This window comes from Aulonocara stuartgranti (genome assembly GCF_965226115.1).
Source record: "Aulonocara stuartgranti genome assembly, chromosome: 15".
NCBI classification, from domain to species: domain Eukaryota; kingdom Metazoa; phylum Chordata; class Actinopteri; order Cichliformes; family Cichlidae; genus Aulonocara; species Aulonocara stuartgranti.
In genome coordinates, this window is record NC_138951.1 from 9,532,143 (window position 1) to 9,546,074 (window position 13,932).

At 40.1% G+C, this 13,932-nt stretch overlaps 1 protein-coding gene across 1 annotated transcript in view; it reads left to right on the plus strand.

Moving 5' to 3' along the window:
• Window positions 1-5,749: 5,749 nt before the first annotated feature.
• esrrgb (estrogen-related receptor gamma b) overlaps window positions 5,750-13,932 on the plus strand; it is a gene marked incomplete at its 5' end in the record, with an annotated part of 73,069 nt that continues 64,886 nt past the window's right edge. The window contains one exon of the mRNA XM_082505701.1: window positions 5,750-5,887. The remainder of the gene's footprint in view (window positions 5,888-13,932) is intronic.

Sequence of the window (13,932 nt, forward strand, 5' to 3'; positions counted from 1 at the left end):
TTATTAGCCCCTCCTTCATTTATCCGCGACACCTTAAAGGCCGGTCCGTGAAAATATTGTCGGGCATAAACCGGTCCGTGGCGCAAAAAAGGTTGGAGACCGCTGATTAAGAGGACCCGAGGGAAGCTGGGAAAGCTAAGCAGAAGTTATTTGGAGAGGAGAGTGACTGCTGTTGGTTGAAAAGAGAGGTTAAAAAAACTTCACTGGTGTTGCACACTATTTTATATTATTTTTTTAAAGTCATTGTTAACCCTTTAAAGCCGGTCAGAGCAGCACGCTCCGTTTTGTGTAACTATTTTTAAATCCCTGTAGAACCAGAACCGTGTAAGCTAGCGCAATAATTTGTTTTGCACCGGAGGAGTTGTACTTACATCTGATGCCATCAGCTTGTCCTCGGTCACGGTTTCCTTCCACATAAAGCTTTGCAAAAATTGCATAAAAAGCGCTTGCAGGAACAAAAACATAATATTCCAGAAACACGCTTTGCCGATCTGATCAGCTGTTCGTAACACTTCCCACAGTTAAACAGACGTCAGCGCGAACTGTCACATGTCCGCCATTTCCTGCCCGAAACCGGAAGTGACGTCATTTTCGCGGAAATTGTAGTTTTTTTACTTGTAGGCCTTAAAAACCTATACTGGTCATGTTTGACTTTTCTGAATAGTTGCTGGGATGCTTAGAACTCGAATTGCACTGCTGGAAATATTTTATTTTGATGCACCTGCTGTTTTCTTTGCAAATTTGCATCATAGGATTGTCTTTTCGTTTTTCCTGCAGTATATAAAAATTGGTGTATCTCCAAAATAAAACTATGAAGACACTCAAAATAAATTTCCTGTTGTTGTAAACTATTTTTTGCAACTTTTTTGTATTTAAAGTTTTGAAGGATAAGCCTCTTAAATTTCTCCAAGTAGAAATATATGTAAAAAAAACAAAAATGATTTTCAATTTTTTTTGTAGTTTATTGCACTTTTTTGCAATTAATGTAGTTACTATGTACTTAATGCATACATATTATTAAAATATGGGCTATTACAGTTGCATAGCAAATTGAAATGCTCCCACAAATGGCACTACAACATGTAAAAATATAATATAAGCTCTGGCGGACTTGGTTCTATAGTAGGTCTTAAAGGGTTAAATAAATATCGTCAAATAATCGAGATCTCAATTTCAGTGAAAATAATCGTGATTATCATTTTTGCCATAATCGAGCAGCCCTATGGCTTTGTATACTGAAGATTATCAGTTCAATTACAACATAGGATTTCTTCTTCTGTCTATGTTGTGTATTACACATTTTGCACAGCACGCTTTACAGAAATCATTTCAAACTGTATAATAATCAAACTATAAACATTTTCCCATGTAAAAAATGATTGCATACTGCAAAGGGTCACCTTTACTACAATAACAATACAGCAGACACATTCATAAGCCCACATCTTCGAAGACTGTGCATGTGCTACAACTTCTACCTGAAAATGTATTTTGTGAAAAAGAAAATACAGAAGATGAAAAGTGTTTCAAACACCATATACATAATATATCAACTACCAATACTAAAACCAGATGCTCACTTGGATGATGAGCGATTAGAGCGATTAGAATCATTCTTGTAAAAACCTCATTCTAATCTGTCTCCCTTTAAGTAATACTATTGCTTACTACATTGACATTTAAAATGAGAGACAATGAAATTCTGTTTAATTACACTCATAGTCGGGGGGCCGTATTATACAGATGCCTGCATAACCTTTGAGAAATGCCATAAATTTGTTACTCTCGGCTTGATTGTTCTTTTAAAAGCGAAAGAATGAGATCACAGATACAAGCAGTAGAAATGAGCTTTCTCTGAGGAGTGAATGGGCTTTCCGTTAGCAAAGGGTGAGACGTTCAGTCATTCAAGAGAGGCTCAGAGTAGAGCTGTTACCGCTCCACATCAAAAGGAGCCAGCCCGCCTACTGGGTAAGGTGTTCCAACCAGGTATTTCCTACAGGGAGAAGGCCCCAAGGTCGATCCAGGACACGCTGCAGACATTATAGCTATTGGCTGGCCTGTGAACGTCTCTATTTTTAACCGGATAAACTAGAGTAGGTGGCTGGTGAGAAGGAGGTCTTGGCTTCCTTGCTTAGACTACTGCCTCCGCGACCAGCAACTGCAGATAAGTGGAAGAAAATGACTGGATAATTTACTGTTCTGTTATTTTAGATTTGAACTTATACTGGCTATCAAATGCTTCAAGGAAATATAGTTTCTACATACCTCGTTCAACAAGTTTCACACAGAGGAAACAGAGCAGAGGAGGTTTAATCACTGATTGACCCTACTGCCACAGTGTTACAATAAGCGAATCTGTACAACCAAATCTTAGACCTCAGGTTAACAGAGAATACAACTCACAGAAGTAAAAAAATATCATTAATTCAGTGGCATTTATATTTAAGGTTGATTTTAAAAAGTGCTCAAAGTGAAATAAATGCTGCCTTTATTTCTCTTAGTATATAGTTAAACTGGACTTTTTACCTTAGAGCAACCAACTTCTAAAAGTTTAGTTAAACTGTCTAAAAATGGGATTTTTCCTTTGCTTTCTTTTGCTCATGTGTGTCTGTAGGGGTGTGTGTGGTCTGGTCCAGACACTTGGGTTTTCCTTCAATCCAAATGGGCCTTTTGGGGCTACCGCAAACGCAAGCATGACCAGTCCACTTTCTGGAAAGGTGATGAATAACGTGTGCACTTTCCTGTAATTGCAGAGCATTTGATCAATATGATAAACTTGTTGCAACTGAGTCATTAAAACAACAATTATTTAAACTTCAATTTGTTTAAAAAATATTTGTCACAATGCTGGTGAGTCTGGTTTTACCTCTTACTAAATAAAACCACCTTGAGGGGCACAGAAAATCTGTGGGACAAACCATGACTGTTACTCATAATGGGGATCTAAATCTGCTTACACAGTGTGTGTGTGTGTGTGTGTGTGTGTGTGTGTGTGTGTGTGTGGTTTTGAGTGTTTTGGTAGGTGTTTATGTCTCTCTGTGGACAGACTTTGTCACCACAATAGCGTCATGAATGTAAAGTTGTAATGAAACTTGTTGTTGCATGTTATATTTAAATTATTCCAATTCAATTTCTTTATTTAGCACCAAATCACAATAACAGTTGCCATAAGGCACTTTATTACTTACTTTATTGTAAGGTAAAGACCCTACAATAGTACAAAGAAAACAGAGGAAACCCTAACAATCATATGACTTACCCTAAGAGCAAGCGCCTTAGCAACAGTGGGAAGGAAAAACTCCCTTTTAACAGGAAGAAACCTTCAGCAGAACCAGGCTCAGGGAGGGTCTGTAGCGACCGGTTGAGGGTGAGTGTATATATATATATATATCAAGAAGATATGTAACGACACCTGTAATTTTTGTTACCCCCACACACACACACACACACACACACACGTGTGTGGTGTGAGACTTGTCCCGTTTTTGACTGGTAACATATGAGTTGCTGTGCTATGTAAAGCTCAGCCTGAAGCCTAATCTGCCCGGAGACAAACAGATTCAAACTCTGCTCCGTGGCGGATAATTTTATTGTCCTCGCATTGTCTTCATTCTTTGTGCCAACGCTGTATGCCAGTCGATATCAAACTGTCTGCCAGTCTGGCTCAGTATGAGACGCGAGTCTCACTCCGCAACTTGTGCCTCTCCTCCCCAATCCCTCCTTCACCCCGGAATGCAATAAATGTCCGGCCATCATTTATTTTAATTCACTCCCCTCTTGCACAGATGAAATGGATTCGTAACCTTGTAGGACAAGGACGTGCATGCCGTCTGCCGTCAGTTGCTGAGTTATTCTCTATTCTTCTAGCATAGAAAAAGAGAGAGAGAGGGGGAGAATGAGAGAGCTCGAGAAAGAGGCCCAATGATGAAGAGAAATAGTCTGGCATGCAAATTGCCGGCTGCCATGTCCAATGAGGAGGCCTGGCGGAGACTGTCACCGTAGAAACTCTGGACAGGGTTAACGAGGGAGAGACAGACAGGAAGACAGGAAGAGTCTGAAAAAACTCAGAGTGTGATTTATTTGCCAAATCAAGGCACGATGAGTGGATTATGGGTAGACTAATGAGAAAGAGTGTTTAGGGGATAGCTAATTGAACGTGACCAAGAGGGGAATGCTAAGAGCAGGCAGAGATGGAGACTAGGGTGCCGTATGTCATTCATGCTGGCAGTAGCTTAGCTCGCAGCATGGAAGTGTAAGAGTGAAGCGAAAGGTGGGGAAAAAAGAAGACCATAGAGCTGTAATACTATAATATTATTCACCTGTCTGCTCATTTTTTTTTCTAATTTATATATAACACATTTAGTGTATCGAATATTAAAATAAGTAAATAATAATTAAATAAATAAACCTGCATTCACAATTTGTAAAGGCCACAGTAAATATTAAACGTACTACTGAAAATGACTGTTTCCATGTTTAGCTCTCGTCCTGCACGATCTCTTTAGCTCTGTATGAACAGATGAACTTTAACGTTATGCCTCACTTGTTAAAAAAGCTGCTTCTCATGTTTAATATTTGACTTTGAGCATTTTAAAATACCGAGGACCGTTAGCTTACGTCTGATATTCTCATGTTCGGATTACTCACGCCTTTATGAAGATCACGTTTCAGTGTTTTGCTCTGAATGTGAGATTAGAACAACAACATCATTTGGTAATGAAATGGAGACTTTGCTTTCCTTGAACTGGATCATAACTAGACACCCAGCAATGCTGTAACGCCCACTAGAGGGTAGTATTTAACTACAGGCAGTATTTAATATCTATTTCTGAATTCTAAACTATCTGCACTGTCTACTGCATGCGTGTCTGTTTTTGGAGTTTGGTAAAATTCTTTACCTTTTTCTCCCACAATCACTGACCCACTTAAAAGCTTATTATTCTCACAAAACACTGAACATTTCTTCTTTTGTTAAAAATTCTTAATCATGTATTTAAGAAACCTCTGTCTGCTGACGGTTATGCGTGTTTTTGTCCAATGATCCCAAATAGTTCTTGTTTTGGTTTTATTTTTTGTAAACATCTTGTATCACTAAACATTGATATTTTTAATATCCATCCTACGTGAACTTAAATGGAAACAAATAAGACCTGGTTGCTGATTTAAAGCAGATCACTGCTGTTTCAAAATCACTTGGAAGCCATGTGAAACTACTTAATCAGGAGCAAGAATCCCAATATTTTTAAAAGGCGTGATATGACTCCCAACTGTCACCACCTGCTGCTGTAAATATTTAATTTTAAGATTTCTGCTCATGCTGTGTTTACACGCTTTGTACTATTCCGGTTTCTTCCTCTATTACGATCTTGTAGAACATAAAAGAGACTTTTTAAGTTAATAAACATAATTTTTGTCTTCTTTTGTTGAAATCTTACTAGAGGCTTTTAAATTTGACCCCACATTTAGCTTCCACGTATACAAATTATTAGCCCAGCCTCTCAGCAATTTAAAACATCAGTTTCCTTCCCTTTCGCTGAATGCAGAGCCTCATAGTGATGACATATCCTTTGTGTGTCCACTGAAGTCCTTGGAAATGTTTGTGTTGCATCCATCTGATCGTGGCTGCATCCCTCTCATTTCATGAGTGCAGCCGAACACACATTCGAAATGGGTTTGGACACAAATTGGATTAATGTTTGCAAGACATCTCCTAAAGTGTTTCCACCTGTAATGTTGTTTGCAAATGCACTAAATGAGATGTCTCAGCGGGAGCGAGCGTCTCTGTATGCAGAGCTAACAGAGGGAGGCCTGCACCGGGCTGCACTGTGACCCTCCTGATGCAGCGTCTGCATCCTGGCTCCAGTTTCAACAGGATGTAGCGTTCAAGGTAAGGGACAACATGGGAAATGTGATTACATAGTTGCCTAATGTAAGGGAATCACATTTGGTTTGTGTGCGACGTTTGATTGTGCCTTTCTCTGCTGGCAAACTTTAAAAAAAAAAATAAAAAAAACACAATGCAGATGTGAACAAGGGGGAGCAGTCGCTGTTACTGCCCAATCTAAGGAAGTGTGTTCCCTTGAAAGCACCAAGCGTATCTCACTGCAAGAGACGCAGAGGAAGAACTATTCGAAATAAATCTTCTGTACATTTAAATTTAGCCATAATACTAAAAATAAAATGAAAACTGGCCTTAGAGAGTGTAGACTGTGGGCGCATTGCAGGATTATGATGTAAGACGTCTATTGAAGGAAAAGACTTTCCTAAACAAGATGAATGAGCAGTATCGAGCTCTAGCTTGACAAACGAGGGCTGAAGTGTCGCAAGTGTTTTATGACGCTCCCTCGGGGTCCTTATCTCTCATAACCTCTGACCTCTCGACCTTTTAAACCACAAGGGTGATTACAAGTGGCCAGCCAGTGGAGTAAGTGCTATACTGTTACCATTCTCTTGCACTCAAACCTCACCCTGCTGTCCAACTGCTACTGCTTTATGCAGTGGTTATGCATTTATTTCAGACTGGAAAATTTAAAACATGAAGACAAACTCTGGTCTTTGATGTGCAGTAACAGTAACTGGCCCTAAAGATACAGTTCATCACCTCAAATTTTCCAAAATAACAAGACTAGGTTGCTGGTGTCAGTGGATTTGAGGTGTTTATGTGTTTGCAGGCGAGGTAGCACACGTAGCAAACTCCCAGCTGCCGTCTTAACCGGTCAGCAGAGTGACGAGCAGAGGTCTCACTCACCACTCATCCACCACGTCTGTCATGTGGCAGAGTGTGATACCCGTTTCCCATGAGACGCGTAACAGTGTAGCACCGGCATCCCTCACTGGCTCTGACAGCAACAGCAGCACTGGCCGCTAAAACCATGGCACACGAAGCATTTTATTAAATGCCATCAAGGTGAAAGAGCAGTCGGCTAAAGCAGGGCTAAGCTTCAGAATAAATACCAGCTGTAACAACGCAGCTATACGGGAACTCGTTGACACAATATTTGATTTTATTTGCGCTTGTTTTCTAACGGGATGAATTTTTGGGGAGCACGGGTTATTGATGTCTGGGTGTTTTTCAGTGGATGCAAGGGTAACCGGCTGCTGGAGACGTACTGTATATCATTTTGTGTAACATTGCAGCCCGAGATTAGTGAGGGGTCCCTGGGGTCTCACTCGTCACTCCATTTCCTAAATTGACAGCTGGAGAAACTCTATTCCACCGGACGTGATAAACGACACTGGGCGTCGGAGGAGAGCGTCGCAGAAGAGAGAAAGGATTGATAAATGAGGGAGGTTGGAAAGAATCAGGGCAGATGAAAGTTGTTGGGCAGTGAGAAATGACTGACAGCTCATTATGAAAATCCAAGGAGGGAACCTAACTTGTTCAGCCACTCCTTTTTACTGTGTTTTCTTGTCTTTTTCCCCGTTTGAAATGCACAAAACGCAGACACAAATGTGCACTAATATGAGTGCTTTTAGTTATCTGGAAATGTTCTTTTTTTGGCGTCTGAGAAGGAGGAAAAACAGAAATTCTAGTCAAATTTAAGCAAAACCTGAAAGTCTTGTTTAATAAAACACAAATAGTTTAGCGTTGTTTTTTTACACTCATCGGTGGCAAGCAACCAGATTTCAGGACTGGTTGCTGTTTTTGGTTAATTGGTCCACTTTTATCAACCTCACCTCACCCAGCTTTTGAAGGTTTCCACCTTCTGTATGTTCAATACTTTCCATGTCTGTTTTTAATCACACGAGCAGGTGTTTGAGCTGGACAGAGGTTATTGTTTTGGCAGGAACATTCTTTTTTTTTTTTTTTTTTGCATTGTTCACTGCTGTATAACCCCCTTGTCATTTACATTTAAATCATATAAAAAGCTATAAGTCACCCATGAGGACACTAGAAAGCTCAAAGAAACCCCCCAGAGTGCCAGTTGGCAGTGTTTTATTGGGTATTTTCCCTCAGTACTCTTACTAGCTTCTTGCAACCTCACTCAATTTAGTTGTTTTAGCCCCCTATGGCCGTGTTGCTGATTTTGAATAAGTGCTCAGGGCAAGAGGGGTCAGCTGCAATTTCAGCTGTAGCTAAACTGGTCTTTTCTAATGTGAGATCTGAGGTGACTTTGACTTTTGATTAATGACAGTTCTCCAAAGGACATCTCACCAGCAAAAACTTTCCACAGCATGAAAATCACTTCCAGTAAAAAAGAAGAAGAAGAAAACATCTATATCTTTATGCATACACAATCCAGCAGCGACTGACTGCATTCAATGTGAAATAGTACCCAGGTGCCGTTACAGGAGGCAAACAGTGAAAGTGTTTGTTATTAAAATATTTGTACTTTTTGGGCCCCAAAGGCCCACTATGCTTTTTCTCACTTATGCATATTTCCATTATAGTGACATCAAGCAAACAGAGAAACGCTGCTGCCGCCTCACTCCTGTTCTCTCTCGAGTGCTTCTCTCACAGGCTGTGAAAACAGCAGCCCCAGGGAATATTCGTATCCCAAGAGCCCTTGGGGCAGAAGGCCCGAGGACACGCTGTGGGGATGTATTGAGGGGTGTTGTGGGAAAAAAAGGAGAGCTGAATATCTCAATATGATGACTATAGATAAATGTAAAGCAGATAGTTGTTGAATAAAATTGGCCCATTTGGGATTTTAGCAAAGAGATTAAGAGATAATGGGAAAAAAGGTACTGCAGTATAAATAGTTAGACCACAAGCAGAGGTGCAAGAAGACCTATAATATTGGAGCTTTTGAAAAGGCAATTTATAGTCAGTTGGCTTTTTTAGAAAATGGCATTTTAACACACGATCCACAGACTGAGAAAAATAAATGGTGCTTCTAAGCCTTCTGATCTCAGCAGCTGGCAAAGTTATAGTATGCCTATTATTGTCCCTGAATGTGTGAATGAATGGTGTTTCTGAGAAAGAAACCAGGCTGCTTGTGAGAAAACATTACTGGTAACTTTATTAGGTACACCTGCTCATGCACTTGTTAACACAAATATCTAATCGGCCAACTACATGCCAGCATCAGACAGGACAACCTGCTGATGTTCAGACAAAGCATCAAAATTGGTAGGAAGGGTGATTTAAGTGACTTTGAATGTGGGAGGTTTGTTGTTGCCAGAGGTGCTGGTGATAGTATTTCATGATGACATTTTCACACACTACCATCTCTAGGGTTTTTACACAGAATGGTCCAGTAAAGAAATATTCAGTGAGTTGCAGTTCTTTGGGTGAAAGTGCCTCAGAGGTCAGAGGTGAATGACAACAACCAAAGTATGCAGAAGAGCATCTCTGAATGCACAACATATTGAAGCACGTGGGCTACAGCAGCTGCAGACCACACTAGGTTCTAACCCCATCAACTAAGAACAGGAAACTGAGGCTACAGTTCACACAGGCTCAACAAATTTAGACAATAGAATATTGAAAATAAGTTGGTCTGCTGCAGCATTCATCTCTTAGGGTTCAAATATGGTGTAACATCTTGAAAGCATGGATTCATCCTGCCTTGTATCAACAGTTAAGGCTGCTGGTGGTGTTGGGATGTTTGTGTTGCAGATATTTTTTTTTTGCATACTTTGGGCCTGTTATTAACAGTAGAAGATTCTTTAAATGCGACATGGTCATAGTTTCTGGGCTGCAAAAATGAAACTAATGTTGAAGCGCTGTAAACCTGCATTTGATCTGAAAGCCACCAGATGGCGATAGTCATGGTTGAAAGAAGACTTAAGGTCTATGGGGAAAGGGCTTTCTGTCCTGCTGCCTTGACCTTTTGTAAATACTTTCCTGCTGAGTATATGGGCTCAGTCACTAATTTCGGATCATACCAAAGTCTATTTTTAAATCGTTAAATTTAATATGCTTGAAATTTTAAAAGATGAAAGTTTATCTGTGGAATGCTCATTGGTTAATAACTTGTAATTGATTGGTTGGTAGCCATTGAGGATGTAGTTTCACAGTTAGACCTGCCCCTCCTTGTCACATCTGGTTTTCTTTAAACCAAGATGGTGACAGTGGAAATACTCACCCCCCCCCCAACCGGTCGCAGCAGATGGTCGTTCCTCCCTGAGCCTGGCTCTGCTGCAGGTTTCTTCCTGTTGAAAGGGAGTTTTTCCTTCCCACTGTCACCAAACAGTCAACAAAGCGCTTGGTCATAGGGGGTCATAGTATTGTTGGGGTTTTCTCTGAGAAATGTTTGCAGCGCCTTTTTAATTAAAAGGGGGTCCAACCTGGTACCAGGATGGTGTACCTAACAAAGTATCCAGTGCATGTATGCTGTGTGTAAAGCAAGGATTCCTCATCAATTACTTTTAGAGTGATTTGTTGAGTCAATGTTATGATCCCATAAATATGCACAAGGTCAAATGATGTGGAAAGGTCATGAAAAATGAAGCAATGGGTGGACTGGAGTCCATTAACATTAAATATTTGTGAAACAGGTTCACCCATCACCACAAATACTTCTGCTCAGGGTTTGTGAACCAGACCAAGAGCTTTACCAGAAGCAGGACTCTCGGACTGTGGGACAAATTCTCTGTGTCTGTACTCTCGTGTATGATCTTATTATCTGTCAGCCAATTTAACAGAGAGGCCTCTGGGGAGTGACAACGGGGATGTAGGGGGAAGAGGAGGGGACGCCCTCATACACACACATCCACGGACAAACACACACACACACCTCTGCTCTAATTCACACTGACCTCTGTGGCCTCTCCACTATGCCTGTTTTTGTATTTGATAGAAAAATCGATAGGCTTACTGGCAGAGAACAACCTCCATGAAGAATTAAAGCAAGAAAAGTGTTGGTAGTGGTCAGTCGTTTCTCTGCAATATTTTTCTGAAATATATGGTTGATTCCAGAAGAGCACTGTGTATTTTCTTAGATTAAGACAGAATGGCTTCATAATGGCTGCGATCTTAATTCAAAGCTATGAATTGTCATCAAACCATGTTAACTCAATGCAAATATATTCATCCCTGTTTTCTGCACTTTTCTCAGAGTGATGCTGAAAAACAAGCTTCTAGGCTGGACTATTACAATTCACTATTATAAAATTGTGCTCCCTGAAAAAAATCTTCATTTGATCCAAAACACTGCAGTGAGAGTATTGACAGGGACTAGACAGAGAGATCATATTTCAACTAGTTTGGCTTCTCTTCACTGGCTTCCTGTTAAATCTATAAGTGAATTTAAAATTCTTGCCCTCACATACAAAGCATTTAATAATCAGGATGAGCATCATATCTTAGAGACCTTGAGTTTCCGAAAGTAGAATGGGAGGCAGAGCCTTTGGCTGTCAGGGCTCCCAACCTCCCAGTTTTGATTCAAGAGACAGACACCCTTTCTACTTTAAAGGTTAGGCTTAAAAATGTCGGTTTTGATAAAGCTTATACTGAGGGCTGGATCAGGTGACCCTCAGCCATCGCTTAGTTATGCTGCTTTAGGCTCAGGCTGCACAGGGACTTCCCAGGACACACTGAACACTTCTTCTCCACTTCCATCTTTACACTCCACATGTGTTTAGATTCCACTACTGCATGTGATTGCATTAGGTCTTCGCTTTTGTCCTGTATACTCGCCTTTTTTTCCTCTTCTGTTTTCCCTTCACCCCCAGCTGGTCACAGTAGAGGCTGCCTCTCTCTGAGCCTGGCTCTGTTGGAGGTTTTCTTCCTGTTAAAAGGGAATTTTCCCCTCCCAGTTTTGCCAAGTGTTTAAACGGGGTCCTGTGTTTGCTAGGGTTTTTCTCTCTAATATTTCAGGGTCTTTACTTTAAATCAAAGCCACCTGTTGTTGTAAATGCTCATATATAAATAAAATATATTTTTATTGAACTAATTTCAATTTTTGTTTTTATATTTTCATGTCAGCTTTCCTCATCTCATGATAAACAAAAAATTGGACAGCTCTTCTTGGATGGGAAAGTCAATTCCTTTTTAGCCTCAGATTCATATTTGATCAAGAAGTGGACTTTGTTGTGCTGTAGTTGAGTCACAAATGCGTCAACTAGGAAGGCTACCAGATATTGAAATGTACATCGATCTTATTTTTTGAACTAATGCCAGATTTTACTTGGTTGCCAGTTGCAGTGCTAAAAAAAATACAAAAAAAAAGACTCGCCTTTCATAGAAGACATCCAACTGGGTATTGGTAAAAAATTTTGAGGTCAGTCAGTGGTCTGAATCTTACATGCACTAAACTATTTGAAAAATTAACCACTTTTATGGCTGCATGGACCAGTAATGAGTTTCGGAGCTATAAATCCCAGAACAGTTACAACCTATTAGGAAACATTTGCTTGTTTACTCATTCAGCCATCATAGAGAAATATGTTAATTCAAATTGTTTTCTATTTATTTTATATTTTTTGGTCTCTACCAAATTATAGGTGAGTCTAGTTTGCTTCCAGATGTTCACTGATTTTATGGTGCAGACCTTCACATTTAACTGAACACAGCTAACTTCTGTTTCCAGAAATGGCAACATGAAAGCGATGAAAGCGATTGTGGCTCAGGAGTTGGGCCTTGTAATCGGAAGGTTGCTGGTTCGAGCCCCGGCTCGGACAGTCCCGGTCGTTGTGTCCTTGGGCAAGACACTTCACTCATTGCCTACTGGTGGTGGTCAGAGGGCCCGGTGGCGCCAGTGTCTGGCAGCCTCACCTCTGTCAGTGCGCCCCAGGGTGGCTGTGGCTACAATGTAGCTTGCCATCACCAGTGTGTGAATGTGTGTGTGAATGGGTGGATGACTGGATGTGTAAAGCGCTTTGGGGTCCTTAGGAATGGTAAAGCGCTATACAAATAAAGGCCATTTACCAAAATGCCCCAGAAATTAAATATGTGGATGGAACAGGTAAACAATGGGCTGAAATCTGTTACAAAGGGAGCGGCTGAGTTGGGTGTACATTTGCACAGTTTTTTTTCCAGTTCTTTGTTATAAAACTGATCAATGTTGCTTTAAAGAGCAGTATTTTTGTGACTGCTGACCCCTGCTGATGCTCTTTATAGGTTTCAGCTTAGTATTAAAGTTTTATATAAGCATTAGTTGTTGTTTTTTTGTTTAGTTTTCATTTTCATTGTTTTTTGTGTTCTTGTTCTTTTTGTGCAGTTTACTTATTTTGATGTTTTGTATTTTCCCATAGTTGGAGCTGCACTTGATTTTTTACATTTATAGTAACATGCTACATGATTTGTAGTTTGATTGACGTTGGACTTTTTAGACCAGATTTGTGTAACCAGGGGGAAACAGTTTCATTCACATTCATTAGATCACATCTGTGTCCAAGCCATGTTCAAGCATGCACTGCAACACTGCAACTTTTCTAGGACTCTTAGCCAGTAGAGGTGCATGTGAAAATGTATATATCAGGTCATTTAGATCGGGCATTATAGCCATATGTTATCCTGGTTTACAGAAATGCAGTGCATTTGCTGCTGCTGAGTGGGTTTATGTGCTGCCTTCTCTACACATCTGCAAAAAGGACAACTGTGAAAAATGTCTCTGACCTGCTTCATGGGTGAAAACAGTTTAAGATGAGTCAGATATTTTACAGTGTTAAGTCTTTTTGCAGATGCTTGGTGTGTAAACTGTGTCATCAATATATCTCACAACTTTTTGTCACATATTAGGGAACAGATAATACACCAGTACCAACTAAAGTCAAGTATTTTTTTAAATAGCACACTGGGCAAACAGAGGTGCAAAAAAAATCTAGACTAATAAATTATGTTTTAAAAGCAAGCATTAAAAAATATAATAGAAATAACTAAGCTAATGTCGTTCAAGATATTTTGTCCAATTTGGCTTCACTCTGCTATTAATTAGGTTGTCAGTGTTGTTTTACACATAGTGGCTCCATAGTGTAGTGGTTTGTATGTTTGCCGAACGAATGCAAGATGCCAGCAGGAGATGCAAATCCCTTTCATGTTGTATC